Below are 19,245 nucleotides of genomic sequence, written 5' to 3'. Positions count from 1 at the left end.
TGGTGTCATAATTGAGAAGAAAAAAAACAACACAAACCATAATCTGACACTAGTGATGTTGTAAGGTAGCTGGGAGCCTTCAACTCATCCATCCAGTCCTTGCAAAAAGGCCTTAGGGCATCATTTGGATGCTAAAATGGATTCCTACATGGCATCAGTGAGTGTCCTCAATAGCAATTCCATTGCTTTTGTTGGTCAACCAGCAAACCCTTGCCAGGGACTACTATGCTGTTTTATTGGCATTCACAGATGTTATTAGAAAAATGGGAATTACATCTTCTGCCTGTAATGTTTGTGTTTCAGAGGCAAGTAACACCACTCATCTGCCTCCTATTCCAACAACATAACTTCCAGGGGAGGTAGAACACTCATCAAACAAGGAAGATGTACAGTTCACCAGTTTCTGGACAAGAACTTCCTAATAAGCGTTTGTGAATGCCCCTGGCCAGTTCTTCTATCTGTCCTGTTTAGTACATCATGTCACCTTCTTTGGAACCCAGGAAAGTGCTCTATGTGTCTGTAGTAGTTTATCTTGTTCACCTGTTATCATTTTAAAAATCTGCTACATTTGCTAATTGAAATTTGGTTCTCCACACTTTACTCATGGAACACATGTAAATGCGCAGTCACATTTCTACCTACATGTTTTTTGAAGCAGTACACTTTTATTTTATTGTGGCACTATGGGGGTCATTCTGACCCCGGCGGTCTCAGACCGCCGGGGCCAGGGTCGGCGGGAGCACCGCCGACAGACCGGCGGTGCCCCGCAGGGCATTCTGACCGCGGCGCTTTGGCCGCGGTCAGTGCAGGAAAACCGGCGGTATCCCGCCGGTTTTCCGCTGCCCGTCAGAATCCTCCAAGGCGGCGCAGCATGCTGCGCCGCCTTGGGGATTCTGACACCCCCTACCGCCATCCTGTTCCTGGCGGTTCGCCCGCCAGGAACAGGATGGCGGTAGGGGGTGTCGCGGGGCCCCTGGGGGCCCCTGCAGTGCCCATGCCAATGGCATGGGCACTGCAGGGGCCCCCGTAAGAGGGCCCCGCTTGTATTTCACTGTCTGCATAGCAGACAGTGAAATACGCGACGGGTGCAGTAGCACCCGTCGCACCTTCCCACTCCGCCGGCTCGATTACGAGCCGGCTTCATGGTGGGAAGGTCGTTTTCCCCTGGGCTGGCGGGCGGCCTTTTGAAGGCCGCCCGCCAGCCCAGGGGAAAACTCAAAATACCCGCCGCGGTCTTCCGACCGCGGTACGGTATTTTGGTGGCTCCCGCCAGGCGCGCGGTGACCGCGCCCGGCGGGAGTCAGAATGACCCCCTATGTGTTGATTGTTGAATAGTATACTTCTCACATGTTGTAATGTGAGTCTCTGAACCTGCTTGAATGAAACAAATTAAAAACCCATTGCCAGATTCCTCATACATAATATAAAACAAAAAAGACAAAAATTAATTAGCCAGAAGAAGACGGACCTAAAGTTAATTGCATATGCTGCCTTTGTATATGAACTCAAACAATGACATCCATTGCAATGGTAAAAAGAGCAATGATTAGTATCCCTTTGGTATGTCACAGTGAATCATCAAGCCACATCTCTCTGATGGATCCAGTGATATTATTGCAAAGCACACAAATACCACAGATACGTGTGAGAAATATGACCTCAAAACACTGTTCATCTGATCCATATAAATGCTGCTAAGTTAATATGCCAACATAATTACATATTTTGAATACCTCACCGCCACACAACAATGTATCTACAAAACATTACTCTGGGTGATTTTACCAATAGTAGCCAGATACTCATGCCCATATTCCGAATGGATTTCCATTGTACTTGTGCCACACAAGGATGCAGACGGGCTATTCACTACCCTGAATGACAGTTAGCAAGACATGCAAGGGCATCTTGTGTGGCCCTGGGTATCAAGGTAAATGTGGAGTAATGCAAGAGGTCAAAATGGCAGAATCATGTGACCCTGCCCCAGAGAGATATTGCATGAGTTGAGTGTGAGTGCATCCCCATATCAACTCATTAACACATTTGCAAACACAAGTTTGCATGTTAGCAAGATATACCTACAATTGGGATGTTACTGGCACATTTCCTGCATCTATCTGTTGTACAATGATTGCAATGTGATGGCTGACCTGGTGATACTGTAATGAAGATCTATGCAAAGTGTAGCTAGGTATGATACATGGTACTATTTCAGGTATAGCATCCCCATTTTTCAAGTGGGCTACTGCAGAAATACTTGCCAATACCTATATATACACTTCATTCACATTTTACACCCCTTCTTGTTTATTTGACAGTATTTTGAAACGTGCTGTAGTGCTTGCTTAATAGATCTATATGAATTGCTTCAGGTGATACATACCTCCCCATACACATTACACTATTGTTACTATAATGGATCACACACACACTTGTCACAGATCTATAACCATGTTGTCATGGCACTGACTTTGCACATCAGTATCTCTGAAGCTCTCAATTTCTCCTTTCAAAAATGGGCAATGTCCTCCAGCAAACTAAAATGGAAAGAAATCATCAAAAATAGAGACATCACACACAGTTCAGATCTAAACTAAGCACTATGACATGCCAGTGTAATTGCACATGTAGATACCCTTAGGCACATATGTATAAATTTTCAGACCATGGGACGCAGCTAGTCACCTTGCAGGGATGATCTGCCTGAAGGTGAAAGTCCAGACATGTCTACCATCAGAGGCTAAAATCATAACCCATGTTTGTGCTGTTGTGAAAACTGCTATCCACCTTCATCACAGGCCCCATGCAATATGATTTAAGGGTGGCAGCATTGACACTAGGCAGTCAAAAGTGCACCATCTCTAGGACAAGACACAAATGCACTATAATATGCTAATTACAAGACATTTCACTTTCACACAGCGCAACGCAGCGCAGCAAAGTGACTAGCTGCGCTGCGTGAAATATTGATAGATGTGCCTTCTTGGTACATACATACTAGCCTTACCACACAGACATACCTTATGCCTTGTGCAGCATGGATATTGGTATGTAATGAAAATCTAGTTACAAGGGGCAGATGTAGCTACATATTATGCAGTGTTTGTATCACATAAGTGAGGGAAAACAGCAAAATAAATTACATTCCTATTTCATTTCCAAGCCCAAACCTTCTTCAGTGGTGGATATTGCTAAATAGTAACCCTCACTTGGGTAAAGGCCTGCTTTGCATCAACAAGCCTCAAGCGTTCTAGCTCCCTGTAATGCAACCCAGCATTAATGTCATGTGTGCTACTTTGTGTGACCGTTTAATACATCTGCCACTTGGTGTCACTCTGCCGTGCCTAGTGTGTCACAAGGCTTCTAAACATCACAACTAAATGCTGAGATTGATATGCTCCTTAACTAAGTTATCTACATTACTACAAGGTGGTGGTACATTAGTAAATATCTATGGGGCCTCTGATCTCGAAACCCAACAGGTCCAGCATGTCAGCCTTACATGAAATGATGTCCACCCATCCATTTTTAAGTAGTATCACAGGTCGATCTTCATGGTCACCTTTGCCATGTGCCACCACACCTGTTCCCATCGATCTTTCTGATCCGTGGGTTTGTATATTTGGCTGGCCTTCCTTCCTGCAGCCAGCATCCATGGCATGTAGTGCGCGATCAGCAAAATCAGTGCACCAACTTCTCCCACAATGGCACAAGCCCTGTCTATGATCATACCCCAAACTATACTTAAGTAACTAGTACCCAAAATAAGACGAACACCCAACAATACAGCGACAATTACAATTACAAAATACAACACGTAGGCACAAAAAGCACACAAAATATACTCCACAGGGACAGAACGGCCACAGACCCCTCCGGAAACAGCCAAAAATCCATCAAACTCACACATAACTCCTCACAACACCATCACCAACCAACAGAGACTAACAGAAAATGAAAGTAACATTTAAAGTTCCTGGTATGCAGCCACACCCATTGCATACTTTTGTGTGTGTGACAAGCAAGTTGTCCTAATTTGTGTCGATTTTTCGGACGCATTGCTACACAAATGTACACTGCATGATGTGCTACTCCCTCCCAAACCATGCCAGGGTGGACACTCTAACTATATACCTACGCAGTGGCCTAAATAGTACACTGCAAATAGCCGCGCAACACATATTTTTCCTATGCAGTGGCCTATATAGCACAATGCATATAGCCATGAAGTAGCACCTATGCTGCAATGCCAAGGGTCACACAATGGCCTATATAGTGCACTGCAAATAGCCACACAATGCAAATGTTACTTATGCAGTGGCCTGTATAGTGCAACACACATAGCCACACCATAGCACTTATGCAGCAATGCAAATCAACATGCAGCGGTCCAACTACAGCAATGAAAAAGGCCACATGGTGGCCCAACTACAGCAACGCAAAAGACCAATCAGTGGTCCAACTACAGCAGCACCAAGGGCCACTCAAAAGGCATTTTTAGTGCACGTTAACTAGCCACACATAGAATATGTTACCTACATAGTAGCCTATGTAACGCAACACACATAGCCATGCAGTACCACTTATGCAGCAATGCAAAAGGCCACGCAGTGGTCTAACTACAGCAACCCAAAACTAACCAACTACAGCAACACAAAAGGCCACGCAACTCATATGTTGATGATGTCCAATTTACCTTCACATGAAAAGATCTAATAATATGCATTGATGTTTTTCAGCAATATAGTTTAGCAGTAATGGCAAAATATGCCACATATATGAATATCAATACATATTGCAGATGTAATTGTATGCTTGCCCAGTAATGCACACAAAGAGCTATGGGGGTCATTCCGACCTCGGCGGACAAGGACCGCCGGGGCCGGGGATGCGGGAGCACCGCCAACAGGCTGGCGGTGCCCCGCAGGGCATTCTGACCGCAGCGGTTTGGCCGCGGTCAGACCAGGAAAACCGGCGCTCTCCCGACGGTTTTCCGCTGCCCTGGGAATCCCCCATGGCGGCGCAGCTTGCTGCGCCGCCATGGGGGATTCCGACCCCCTCACCACCATCCTGTTCCTGGCGGCTCCGACCGCCAGGAACAGGATGGCAGTGAGGGGTGTCGTGGGGCCCCTGGGGGCCCCTTTAGTGCCCATGCCAATGGCATGGGCACTGCAGGGGCCCCCGTAAGAGGGCCCCACTTTGTATTTCAGTGTCTGCTTTGCAGACACTGAAATACGCGACGGGTGCCACTGCACCCGTCCCACATACCCACTCCGCCGGCTCCATTCGGAGCCGGCTTCCTCGTGGGGAGGGGTTTCCCGCTGGGCTGGCGGGCGGCCTTCTGGCGGTCACCCGCCAGCCCAGCGGGAAAGCCAGAATGGCCTCCGCGGTGCGGCCATATGGCGGCTCCCTCCAGGCGGGAGGCGCCCGCCGCCCGCTGGGGTCAGAATGACCCCCTACATGTTTGATACATACATGCAGTCAGTCAGTCATAAATACTTTATTTGGTAACTCAATAGCAGAAAAAGAAAATTAAACCAATGAAAATTATGCCTAGCAATTCAAACATAAAAATGATTCAAGATTAATTTTTAAAATCACAGTACATTTGATGAAAAGGACAATAAACACTAAATGTATCCATGTTAGTGTCTCAAGGGATAAAAACTATTCCCTACACAAAGCCACTAATCATTAAATAGCTGTTCCCTGAGTCTAAGGGTACTCAAAAAGAAACTTGTGACCCCAAAACAAACCCTGGGAGAAGGAAACATTTGAAGGAACAGCAAAGCTACAAATTGTGTTTCTCTCAGCAATGGAGAAATAAAATGGTGCTCTTGTGTCTGATACAAATCACAAAAAATAAATAAAATGCATGATATACTCCTGAAAGAAGTTGTCACAGTGGTAGGGTTGCAGCTCCCCAACTTTGTGGAACCTTTTTGGCACTGCTAAAAACCAGTGTATAATATTCAACCTGAACCTTGTTAATAAAAACGATGGTAAGGGTTAATAACAAAAGCCAAATATGATTCTCCTAGTGAGTTTGTTGTTTAAAGAATTTATTTTTTTACAAATGGTTTGACGAGCTCCCTTTCCTCTCTGACTGCCATCCTACATAACAGCAGCATGTTCTTTAGCTTCACTAGATCTCTTTTCCTCAAAGCTTTAGGTTTAGCAAATAACTCTATGCACCCCACATTCTCCAGCATGTTTTCAAAATATCTGAGCCATGGAATACGGATAGGCTCTTCCAGTGAGTTGGAGTCCTCTCCTACTAACTGGTTTAGTGAAAGGGCCGGGTTTGACCAGATTCTAAGCCAGTGTAAGAATGGAGCATGGCAATAAGATCAGAGATCAGAGAGGTAACCTAGGCCTAATTTCTCATGTACCACAAAGGAAGAAGTACGTGCAGGAATCACCAGGCGCTTACGCAGAAAATTATTTTCTATAACTTAAAGCTCATTGACATCTGTGTGCCTTCATATGTCACAACCATAGCTTGCCATCGGGATACATTTCTTACAGTATACTTTAACCAATGGATGCACTGGTTTGGCGCCAAGCCTCTTAGCAAAATCCATTTTTGCAGGCACCGTTCTCCAGAGGATATTTTTCTTCAATGATCTCTGTGGGACTCAGGACCTCTGATCATCAAATAATATCCCCAGGCATGGAAAGGTAGCAACTTTATTCAATTCCACTCCCATACCCAAAAAGTTCACCTGAGCTATCCTACGATGACCTAATGTCATTGAATGTGACTTAGATACATACATGCAATACAACAAAGTAAAGCAGGGAAAGGGGCGGAATGCTACATAATCCTCCTTATTTGCATCATTCCTGCCCTCCTAGGGCTGGGACAGTTTTGGCTACCTTGCAACAACACAGCCACCCTTCCATAAATTTGTAAGGGTGCCTGCATTGCAGGCAGGTTATTTGTGGTGCAGAAAGGTATACCTTACATCACATATGGAAACCTATGAAGTATGTTACCATTTGTAAGTGTGCTACTGAATTCAGCACAATTAGATTGTGCAAACAAGGATGAAAGAATGCAGTATGTTACTTGCATGCACCTCTAGTGAGATGTAATACAGATAGAACTCATTCCATGGTCTAGAAATACTTGTCAATTTGGTGATGGGTCCAAATCCATGGGTATATTCATGGTAAATGCCACACTCCATCTTTGGCACACCTATCTGCTGCTCAGTAACACAAGTCTGTGTTTTGTGCAGACTTGCGTTCCTCTATTTTCTTCAAGCCACTCAGGAACCCACAAGGGGCCTTGGCATGGCTTAACAAACATGATTTAGTTTTGCGATTGCCATTGTTTCCCCTTGCATTGCTTACCAGTAACACAGCAACTATGGATACATGTGCCCCAAAGTGTTCCATCATTTGAGCACATGTGTGTCTAGCATTCACAGGTACTCATGTAGCTGACCATTTCAAAGTTTACAAGTTTCTGGTGTTTTCGAAGATATTCTGACAATATGTGCATATGTGTAATATCTCAAAATCCACACACAGTTACCACTTAGGAAGGGCTTTGTGACTCAAGGGCTAAGGATATATTTCAAATGTGTGTGTTCACCTTTCACTACCCTTGTACACACTCCCAAATGGGTGCATCTGGTATATGTTACTTGAACACTGTAATGTTGGCATCATCCTTCTTTACCACACGTAGCACAAGTAGACCTCACACCATTCAAAAAGAACAACAGCCTTTCTATGTTGAAGGCTCACTGATAAATCTCTTGGCTAATGTATACTGTCCAGGTATCACTTGAAACTGAAAAGCGTGAATTATGTGACATTAACATGTCTCAATGGATATTTCAACAAGCACTATGGCATTAGACAACCTAGATTGATGTTAACTTCCATGAGTCCCATATTAGTATTAAGATGTGTGAAGATTATCATTATTGACTTAGATAGCTTTATCCATTTGACATCAGACACATACATACTATTTGTGGTCATAAAACTTATATGGTGGTATATGTAAGTTTTACAAATGTGGCTTGCTGGCAGACCAAAGGCTGAGATGCTTTTGGTTTGATCCTCTGAGTTACCAAGCTTTCTTATCACTCAGATTACATGTCATACCAACTGCTTGTGTTTCACCTTTTTTAGTTTAGTGTGATTAACAGTATGCAATAGCCATTGATTCAGCTGATATGCACAACATGGTGTATGTACAAGGTGTATGTATAACTTTGTACACATATATGTTTGTCTTCTGTTTACTTCACTGATTATTAATGTATTTCAATAATACAGCTGTAGTGGTACTTTGTGCTTTTTAAGTTAAAGTACTCCCGCACTTCTGTATATTTTGTACTATACATTGTCCTTATGCCTTAGTGTGGTACCCATTACGTGATCACCTTCAACATGGATGTACAGATGGATGCACACACATCTACATTACTCGTTGGCTAATAGGCCTTCTGATCTAGCATCTTTGTGACAATCTCTACAGTACACAGCTGATTGTTGCATGTCTCAATCTGAGAAGGACACGATTTTCCATGCGTATTGTATGTTTGACGTGTGGACATATTTCAGAGATATTTCACCGTTTGACAAAGTTCTGGTCGTTACACAGTCCTTTTACAATGTGAAGTTAAATGATGCAAATAGAGCTTGTATGTTGAAGCATTGACAGCTGAACAGTCATGGTGATGTGATTATATTTTTTAAGTTCCATACATTAAGGGCCATGTATTTATGTTATCTCATATGTATGGCCATTCCAATCAGTATTTGTTGATAGTGGATCTGATGTCGCACATAAATAAATCATGACTTCAAAATAGTGCTGGTACAAATACCATGGTATGTCACATATTTGTCTGATAAGTCTTCATATCTTTTTGATGACTGTAACAGTGATTAGGTAAACATTTTCAAACAAAATAAAATTATGCAAACGTAAAGATTTTTTGATGTGTGAAAAGTGATTTATTTTTACCTCTCAAAAATGAATGAATATTGATTAGAAGTAGATTAGGAAACCAATTGCTACAATTTGGTCCCATCTCACATGACCTGCTTTGTGTGCTCTATATCTGCATCAGATTCATCACCGTCCTCTTCATGTTCCAGTAGGAGAGCAGTCTCATAGTCCCACAGCCCATTTGTTTTGCGAAAGATGTTATGCAATATTGCACAGACTGAATTGATCCTGCAGGCCATAGAAGGCGAGTATAGAAATCTTCCACCTGATTTGTCCAGGCAATGAAAACGGGACTGTAGGCCACGAAACATTAGCTCCACAACTTTTCAAATTTGTCTCGGAGCAGGGTTAAATTTGTTCTGACCATCCGTCTGGGGATTTTGAACTGGTGTCCTAATCCATGGCTGCAAACTATATACTTGGTCACCTGAAAAGTGGAAAAAGCCAACATTCAATGATTTGGTACAGTGTTACTTAGACATAACTTAGTGTGTCATGTACGCAGGCAAAATCTTGCACATCTCTTTGACTTTTAACTGATATGTCTTAGGTACTGTTGACCACTGCTTTACACATGTATGTTCAACATATATGGGTCATTGCACAGATTGTACATGGTGTAAGATATACAAGACATCAACATGTGAACTTTATGTTTATCCAGAAGATTAGTTAAGTAAGTTAGAATATTTGTATCACCTACATGCGAATTGCACTCAATATGTATCCAATGTATCCAAAATACGATTAGATTGCCTTGCATACATTTTGGGCTATATATGTATTCACAGTGGCAACAAGTTTGACACACACATATATTTGTCCTATTTTCAGCTATGATGTCCTTGCTTGCTTACATGACGGCCTTAGATTAGTTTATGTAAGTATGCGTGGCTAGTTACTTTGTAAATGTAACCATCATCCAACATGTAACATGGATATTTAAATTGTGTTTATTCATACAGCCCCTGATGCTTTTTGGGTAGCGAGATGTCTTGCTGAACTTAGTATGACACATAGGTATTGTAATGTAGTTCTTTTTGTATAGGACAACATGATGTTGAAATAAGTGATTTTGTCCCCCAGACAACACAATACTTTCTCTATTTACATGTATGTAAATGATTTTTCCTTGTTGGTGAATCTGTACTTGTATATCTTAATTCTTACATGATTTATGAAGCCTTAGACGGTTCAGATTTTGATTGTAAGTACACTGTGATACCTTAACTTGGTTACATTTCCCCTTGGTTGTTTCATAATGTATGACATCTTTCGTAGCCTATTTATTGATTGTGTCATTATTACATTATTGGATTAAGATGCAGGAAATGCAGTCAGTTTGAGGCATTAACTTATTCATCTATCACCTTAATGAAGTATGTCAATGTGGCTTATTATCTAGGTGTATATTTCAAACTTGAACGTTGGAATGCCTGGGAATTAGCTGCACTTTGATCTTATGGTATTACACATGTTACTAGAGTACAAAGTTAAACAATATTTGATACTACACTGTCAGTACATTGAATATGTGGAACTTTGATGTTATTTTCCCATTTGTGCTCATGATACTTTGATCAGCCTACAGGTTTATTGCCATGTGTGATACATATTATACTTCATTTTTCTGATGGCTGAGGCTGACGCTGTACGCTCTAACATCACAGGACTGCGCCACAGGGGAACAGGGCAACAGAGTGATGGATCGTCCCGCCGCCACCGCTTCTAGTTACCGCTCCCCGCTGGAGGGTCGCCCCCCATCGAGGACCCGCAACACCGACCCGCAGGACTGCGACGCGGGATTGGGGCCCACCCCGGGAGCAGAGGGGCAGTTTCGGTGGCCCAGTCCACCAGCTCTCATCTTCATCAAGGTCCCGAAGGCTCTTGAAGCGGGATCGCAGGAGCGGGATCACGGATCGTAGATCGCCCCAGGTGCAGGGGAGCAGGTCGGCGGCTCCGCCTGGTCCACTAGCACGTTAAGCCATCGGAGTCCACCGCTTATCATTAGGGGGCTATCTGCCTGTTGGATGCCATTGTTCTGTACTGTTTCCTTGTACCGTTCTGTGGGCCCTTGACTGCCTTGCCTCCTTACCTCCTCACCACCTTGTCTCTCAGCTGCAGGCAAGGAGCCCATAAAACTACAAAAACTGACAAATCTTTTTCTCGCTTTTTTGTTCTTTGTGCTTCTGACTGCCTTGTTTTTTTCCCACCCCACCTCCTCGCTGCCTCGTCCCTCCGCTGCAGGCAAGGAGCCCATAAGAACCCTGCGGAGGGGCAGAGCAGGGGGGCAGCGGGGATAAATGAGTACAGAATACTACAGCTCTCTGGTGGGCACCGTTCTGCCCTTGCCCTGCCACCTTTATGTCAGCCGCTCTGCTGTAGGCAAGGAGCCCATCAAGAACTTGCGGAGAGGGCCATAGAGACAGTGAGTGCAGCAAGTTACCACTCCCCCGCTGGGGGCCGTCTTTTTGCCCTGCTGCCCCACCCCATTGTCGTCCCATTGTCGTACCGTTGTGGGCAAGGAGCCCATTTCTGGTACCTTCGGAAGGGGCCGAGGAGACTGCGGAGGTTGTGGGGGAGTGCAGGTGGCCCGCCCACGGACATTCAGTCTTCCTGGCCGCTCCGCTGCGATCGGTGGTTTGGTGAGGCGTCTTTGGTGTCTTGGAGCTATGCCATATCATATTGCAGCTGGTGATCACGAGCACAGTGAATTTGCATACTACCACCGCCTCGCCTTACTACGTTTAAAGAAATATTATAGGCCTGCACAAAGGTTGTGGGCGATATATTGACGATACAGCGTAGCAAATTGGAGACTTTGAGACCCTCAGTTTAAAGAGCCATAGGGGCCACGAGAGAGGTGTTGGCGGCTCGACACTGAAAGGACTGGGATCTAACGTGCGGAGGACAAGATGATGGCTAAAAAATTGAGATCCGGTGGTCTGGTTTTGGGGAGATCATGTTCAAAAATAAAATCTAATCCATTGTGCAATAAAGTCTAAGTACCTCAGGCCTAAAATGCCGAAATCAAATTTTCTCCCTATGGAATAAAGAGAAGGCTCCCCTTATTCCTTCTAAGCCAGACTCTTTAGATCAAAACGGTTTTTCTTTACCAGAGGAACCCCGTTCCACCTGTACATGTCACAAGGAATCAGCCCCCGCACATGTCTTTGCTGATCCAAATAAGATCCCAGCTTTGTCTCATACATCTTCCTCTATTCGTGAGCCTGTGACTTGTTGCAAAGTCTCTTCACCTGCTTCAGCTATAATTCCCTTACCAAATTATGACATGATCAGCTTACCCCCAGGAAAGGAACCTTCATCTCATGGTTCTGGCTCTGATGCTCTTTTTTCATGTACCAACCAGGAGAATCTTCCCGGGGACTTTACCCTCCCTGATCTAGACTTAGAACTTATCCATCAGGAAGCTGCTCCTCCCCTGCCATCGCCTCCCTCTCTACCCAAGGGATTACGGCTTTTTAGTAGAACACCCTCCAACCACTCCTCTCTTTGTTCTCATCTTTCAGCAACACCTGATCTGAGCCTAAACATTAATCCCTTAAGCAATAATGTTGATCAAAATACTTTTGGTCTCCTCTTTGCTCTGAAGCCTAGAGCGTCTCCTATCCTCCATTTTGAACCTTTTAGGAAAATTGGTTGGCGGGTCCGATTGTATTCTCAACCATTTTAAAAGAACTTACAACTGGCAATGGAATAATTCCTGATTTCCGCATGCAGCACTGCAATGATCTCCTAGCACCGAATCACACCATTATATACAGTGAAACACCCACCGGTATTGACTTTTGTTCCCAGGCTGGAGCTCCGCAGGTGGGACAACCCCCCACGTCTCTCATGCCAATTGAAAGCCCAGTTAACTCCATTAGATTTGTACTAAGATACTTTATAACAGAGACAGACATAGAATCGGTCTGCCAAAATTCAGAGACGGCTATGTTTCCAATCTTTAAAGCTCGTTCAAAGGCTAACATCTTAACTAGTACCTCAGATACCCCTGAGCAACCTCCAATACATAAAAAGAAAAAAAAAGGTCTAAAAAAATCAACCCGGAGACATCCCAAAAAAGGTCAGAGAAAGATAAGTTTTTACAAGGTACAATCTGGCCTGCAAGATCTCTTAATCCAGGAGGCCCCAGCTTTACATTCTTGCCTCGCACCTTCTGCCTCTTCGTCAACATGCGACCTATCGACATTTCCGTAACGGCCAACCAAATTTCAACCTGTGAACCAACTACCTCTCAATCAACTAGGTTATCCTTGAATCCCCTAGCTCAAACCTTCGAAGCCACCACAGGTCCTACACCCCCCAAATCTGGCTGCAACCTGTTTCAATAGGACAGGGTCGCTACCATGTGGACACCTTAACATTAGATTTCATGCTCTTATTTGACAGTGATCTCTTCTTTACAGATCTCAATTGTTAAAATATTTTTTCCAGTATTGAACCCCTAAGAATGATTGAAAGTAAGGACATACATTTGGTTTTCTTGAAGGTCGCAGATTCTGGTCTGTCGTCACGTGTATCTTTTTTCTCCAATTTGACAGTTAACAAAATATTAAGCAACTCAGAGTCTTTACAACGTAAAGGTATTGATGTAGTTCCCGTTTTGAGTGAGATGGCTTTAAGGTTAACGGGATCTCCAATTTTCCAATGGTGTGTGGAAACCTCTCCCCTCAGGCATCCCTTTGGTTAAACAGGACATACACTCTCACACTTACCAGGACCTAAAAATTCACCTGGGGGCCTACGGCCGGGAAGTAATATTTGGGGATCCTCCTGTTTGTCCACCTACTGATTTACGTATCAACCCCCACTCTTGGAATTGGTTACCAGCAGCTCTGAGTAGTTCTACTACAATCTCTAGACCAATAGCACCACTAATGCAGCAATGAGCTTACCTTCATATCTTGGTAGTGTCCCTCACTTTGATTAATTCTTATGTCTTAGGCCCGATGTCCCTTTTAATAATCTCCTACTTAAGGTATTTCTTTACATTAAGGAACTTTATGACAGGGATCCAGAATCCCAAATCATTATGGTAGGAGACTTTAATTGTAAGATTTCTAACCTGGGGCTTGCATCCTTCTGGGACCATTCTTCTACCAGCACTGCTGCTTCACCTACAGCACCAAAGCAACCAACAACGCCAGAGACACCGAAAATGTGACTGTGTACACCACGCTGAATGCGATTGTCACAACACAACTACAACGCATTCTACTCAATGTACAATTGCTCAGCAAACATATCATGGATATCTGGGACATGAACACACCCCAGACATCATGTTCCTCAGAGAGACCTGGCTGAACCCCACCTCCATGCCAGACATCGCTTTCAACGCCCCCGAAGGTACCAAGATAACACACCAGGACTGAACCAACAAACACAGATGGAAGTGCCATCATCTACAACGACACCATCTGCTGCACAAACCCCACCTGACAACATGACCCTGTTAATGGAGCATCTCAATTTTCACCTCCACACAGATAGGAAAAACACCATCAGAGGCACCCTCACCTACAGACCACCAGGACACCCCAGCTTCTGCAATGTCATCCCTGACCTCACCGCCCTGATCACTATCTACTCTGAACATTATATCTTCCTAGGGAATCTTAACTTCCACCTTGACGACCGCAAAGACATCAACACAAATGACCTCCTGGAAATCATGAACAACATCAGCCTTGAGCAGCTTGTCACTGACCCCACCCACATCTCAGGGCACCCGCTCAATGCCATTTTTATGTCCAGTACCAGAACTAAGTACAACAACTTCTCACAGCTTACCTGGACCGACCACTACAGCATCCATTTCAGCATCTCAGGACCTGCCAACACTGGCTCCATGCCCCCCAGCTCCACATGAAGCAACTGGAAAAAGACATCAGAGGACCAGTGGAACAATGCTAACAACGCACACCTCCCAGACACAACATCCAACCCAGACCAGGTTGCAAAAAACTTCTCCCAGTGGATCACAGAATGTGTCAACACAATTGCCCCTGCCAAACCAGCCAAATCCAAAAAACCCACCATAAGAATCAGCTGCTTCACCGCAGAGCTGAAATCCACCAAATGTCACTGCTGCAACTAGAAAGAAAGCTAAGAAACAGGATACCATGCCACCTTCCAGATGGCACTTAACCAGTACAATGGGCTCCTGAAAGGAACAAAGAAGAACCTCAAATGGATCACTCATACCTCATCCGCAGAACCCAGATAATCCATCTCCCACCCTTCACCTCAAAGCCCAAGTAGATCATCTGCGGCATCCCCCAAGAATCATCCCTTAACCTCACCCTCTTCAACACGTTCATGACCCCATTAGCCAACACCATCAGATCGTACAGACTCAACATCACCATCTATGCCAAATGCACCCAGTTTATCCTCTTACTGTCAGAAGACCTCTCCACCACCAGAACCAGCTTCCACAACTGTATGATGAACATCACCGACTGGATGAAATACAACTGTCTCAAGCTCTACTCTCACAAGACGGAAGTCCTCATCTGTGGGAACAACACCTTGCACACTAAAGGTATTAACACAGGATCCTGAACTACCATGCACAGCATTGTCCACCAACGTTGGAGATTGTTTGCACAAGACAATGATAGTGTCAAAAAGTGATCCAAACTTTGCTCTAGATGACACTACAATGATTTTATAAACTGAAATAAGGAAAACAATATGCAGACTTTAAAAAAAAATATGATTCACACTCTATTTTCAGAAAACATGTTATTTATACTTTGTGTGAATAAGGAGCCATTATATAGCTGTCAGAGGTAACAGTAAACTGTGCGGAAGAGGCCAGGGTTGCTCTCAGCGTTAAAAGTTAATTTGAAACTATATAAGGGTTCTTAATTCAAGTAGATCTAAATCAGTTGGACCAGAAACATATTCCTTTGTCCAGATGCAAGGAAGCCCAGGAGACTCCTTATGCTTAAACAAGCTTTGAAAAAGCCTGTATATCTGGCATTAGCAAACTGGTGTAATGGTTATTATTTTATTTTGTATTGAAATTAAACATCACAAAAACAAAAGGAACAGAACAAAACATTCTGTTGTCTAAGGGGCGTACGTACAAAATTTAAGAAATATGATTTCTTAATTGTGATTCTTACCTAATCAGAATTAGGAAAACTCAATTTTTAATGTAAGAAAACTTAAAAGTTTTCAAAAGTGATTCCTAATAGGGCACAAATCGACCTACACATGACTATTAATGAGGTAGGTTGCAATTTACGACCAATTAGGAAATATAGCCATCACATTCATGGTGGACTGCTGGGGTCAGCAGACCACCATGTCTGTGATTCCTTTTTAATACAACAATCCTTTTTTTAATGCCGGCTGTTTTTTTTAAAGGAATGTGGGATGTGTTCAAAAAAGGAAAATGAAATTTTGAAGTTTCATTTTGTAAGATTGATTTGTTTTCCATCCTCTAAGGGGAGTAGGTCCCTTGGGGACCCCTTCCCATTGATGAATGGGTTACCACCTTCTTCAAGGAGTTTGTAAAATATGAATGTTTTGCAACCTTAATTTGGTCGCAAAACATTCATACATCCCATTGAGATTCAGTAGTTGGAAGGGACCCCCTATACATGCCCTTCCAAATACCGAATCACAAATGCAAATTGTGATCTTGTGATGTATAACTGAATTGCAATTAGTTTTTTGTACATATGTAAAAACACTTTTTTGGTGAGAAACAGCTGTACGTATGGCCTTTGATGTGATGGTCACAGGTTTGGAGTAAAAAAACTAAATTAAAAAATTACCAATTGATATCTTTTTAATAGACCAGTAGGAGTGCTTCCCAGCAGGAAGATGTACTTAGAACATGTATAGAAACCCTTTTATTAGTTTAGTTTAAACATAAATCACAAGAAAATATGATTAATTTAGCAACTTTTTGACTTTGGATTTTTGCAGCCTGAAGATATAGTTTAAACCCACATGACAAAAAAGATAAAAAAGCATTTGTAATGCAATAGGTCTCGCATTAGTGAGAGTAAGAGCTGTTGGCATTGTAAATGAGAATGACAACCTTACACATGAGACCTTAAAATGATTTAGCCATGAAGCACATTAAACCTTTATCAGGACTAAACTGTGTGCGCATTTCCTCATACACTTGGCATTAGACTGTAATGGTCTGAACAGACTCTACAGAGCACCACAATAAAAATAGCATTTGGAAGAAACATGGTCATGTAACCATTTATTCAGCCCCTGGAGGGCATAATCACATAAAAAAGAATGATAAAGAACATTGCAGTGTAACCATATAATCTGCCCCTTGAGGGCATAGTGTATTACACATTTTCAGCCTAGTAGGCCTTTTAAATATCATTTAACTGTGGAGTCAGCTGCACAAGGGTGCAATGCTGCAAATCGTTACTAGATGAACCGGTAGAGTCAACTCCAGAAGGTGCAGTACCACTGGTCATGGCTAGATGTCACTGTAGAGTCAACAGCAGAAGGCACAGTACCACTGGTCATGGCTAGGTGTCGCTGTAGAGTCAACAGCAGAAGGTACAGTACCACTGTTCATGGCTAGATGTCCCTATGGAGCCAAAAGTACTCAGAGTACAGTGTCACAGAACTCTGGCAGAACTTCTTCTGATGTCAGAAGCTCAGAAGATCCCCCAAACCCGGAAACTGCTTGAGAAGTACCAGGTTTTAGTGAAATGGCTGAAATATTTAGACATGACGTACATTAAACCTTTATCAGAAATAAACTCTGTTTGTGCATTAGCAGAAGGTTCAATACCACTGGTCGTGGCTAGATGTCCGTGTGAAGCCAACTGAATTGGCAGTGCCTTGGAACAATTATCATCCTTCTGCCTTTGGAAAGCACAGTGCATTACACATTTGCAGGCCAAGCAAGGTTGCCAGAATATTATTACAAACATGACCCTTATAACACAAACTCCTCTCAGCTGTAAAAACAAATGTTTCAACTATAAAAGAGAAGTCTAAATATGTATTTAATGGTGGAAGAGGTTATGATTTTTGGCCCCCCCTCTAACCTAGTGTGACCCACAAGATGGCCTGGACAGAAAGAGCACATAGTTATGAATGTTTTGGTGCTGGTCCCATTGCCATAGGACCACCACAGGCTGAGTTATGGCCACCAAAAATGTGTTGTAAAAGGAATGCCTGCAAAACATTATGGGGTGAGCTTCCCCGAGTGCAGTGAATATTGTAGTATCCGCCCTCCTGCTGTGCAGGGAAAGCCGCTGGTGAGGATTCATTCCTGGGTCAATTTCATGTTATATAAAGCCACAATTTTTTTTACCAAACACAGGCACAACACAGCTACTTGTATTTACTGATTATGTAAAGTAAGGACCAAATGAAGGGCAAATGTGGAAAACTAACCATGTGCATGAACACAAGTGCTTATTAACAAGCATGAGAGACAGGAAACAAAAAGAAAATAGTCTGTCCAAACAACAGAAAAACATCCCAGGTGTAATTAAACTGTATGTGGCCGGTGCACCTCAGCCAACTACAGGAAGTGACATATCGGCTGCCAAACCAGTTAGGAGGCAGCAAAGCAAGAGCAACACTGCCTTCAATCTATGGTAAGCAGCAGGCAGCTGGCAGGTGGGAGAAAAGTCCTATACTCATTCAATCAGGTCTTGCAGACAGCTCTTGCTCGTTGTCTAGGCTCGACCTAAAAATGGAAAGAAAGGAATGGAAAGAAAATGGCATTGGCAACCTAGCTTGATGGCTCTCCTGACCACGCTCTGCAGTGCACTTCATTTTAAGCGGATGTGTACATGTGCAAATACAAAATGCCTTCATTCACAGTGCAAGAGAGTCAACGCCTGAATTGGCCTAACCCATTGCCCCAGGCTGTATACTTTGACGGATGGAATTAAAATGTGAATGACACTTGAATAGACTGCATCACCTTATATATCCTCCAAGTATTTAAAGTCACATTTTATTTATCTTCCCGTTTGATCATCTTGGAAAAATTATTAAGGGAGGAGCAAGGTCTTTTTGAAATCTTTTTCCCGGGATATCAATCAATGTTTTTACTTGCAACTTGGGTGAATGGCGTTATGGATCATCCATTTCATCCGCAGACACAAACACATAAGAAGGTTGGGAATAAGATAAATACAGAAGGACCAAACTGGGTTGTTAACAAGCTAGAGTATTGGCAAACTTGACTACACAGTTGTTCAAGTGACAAGCAAGGTGACTGCCTA

The sequence above is a fragment of the Pleurodeles waltl genome, chromosome 1_2 (genome assembly GCF_031143425.1).
Source record: "Pleurodeles waltl isolate 20211129_DDA chromosome 1_2, aPleWal1.hap1.20221129, whole genome shotgun sequence".
In the NCBI taxonomy this organism is placed as follows: domain Eukaryota; kingdom Metazoa; phylum Chordata; class Amphibia; order Caudata; family Salamandridae; genus Pleurodeles; species Pleurodeles waltl.
This window is presented reverse-complemented; position numbering follows the sequence as displayed.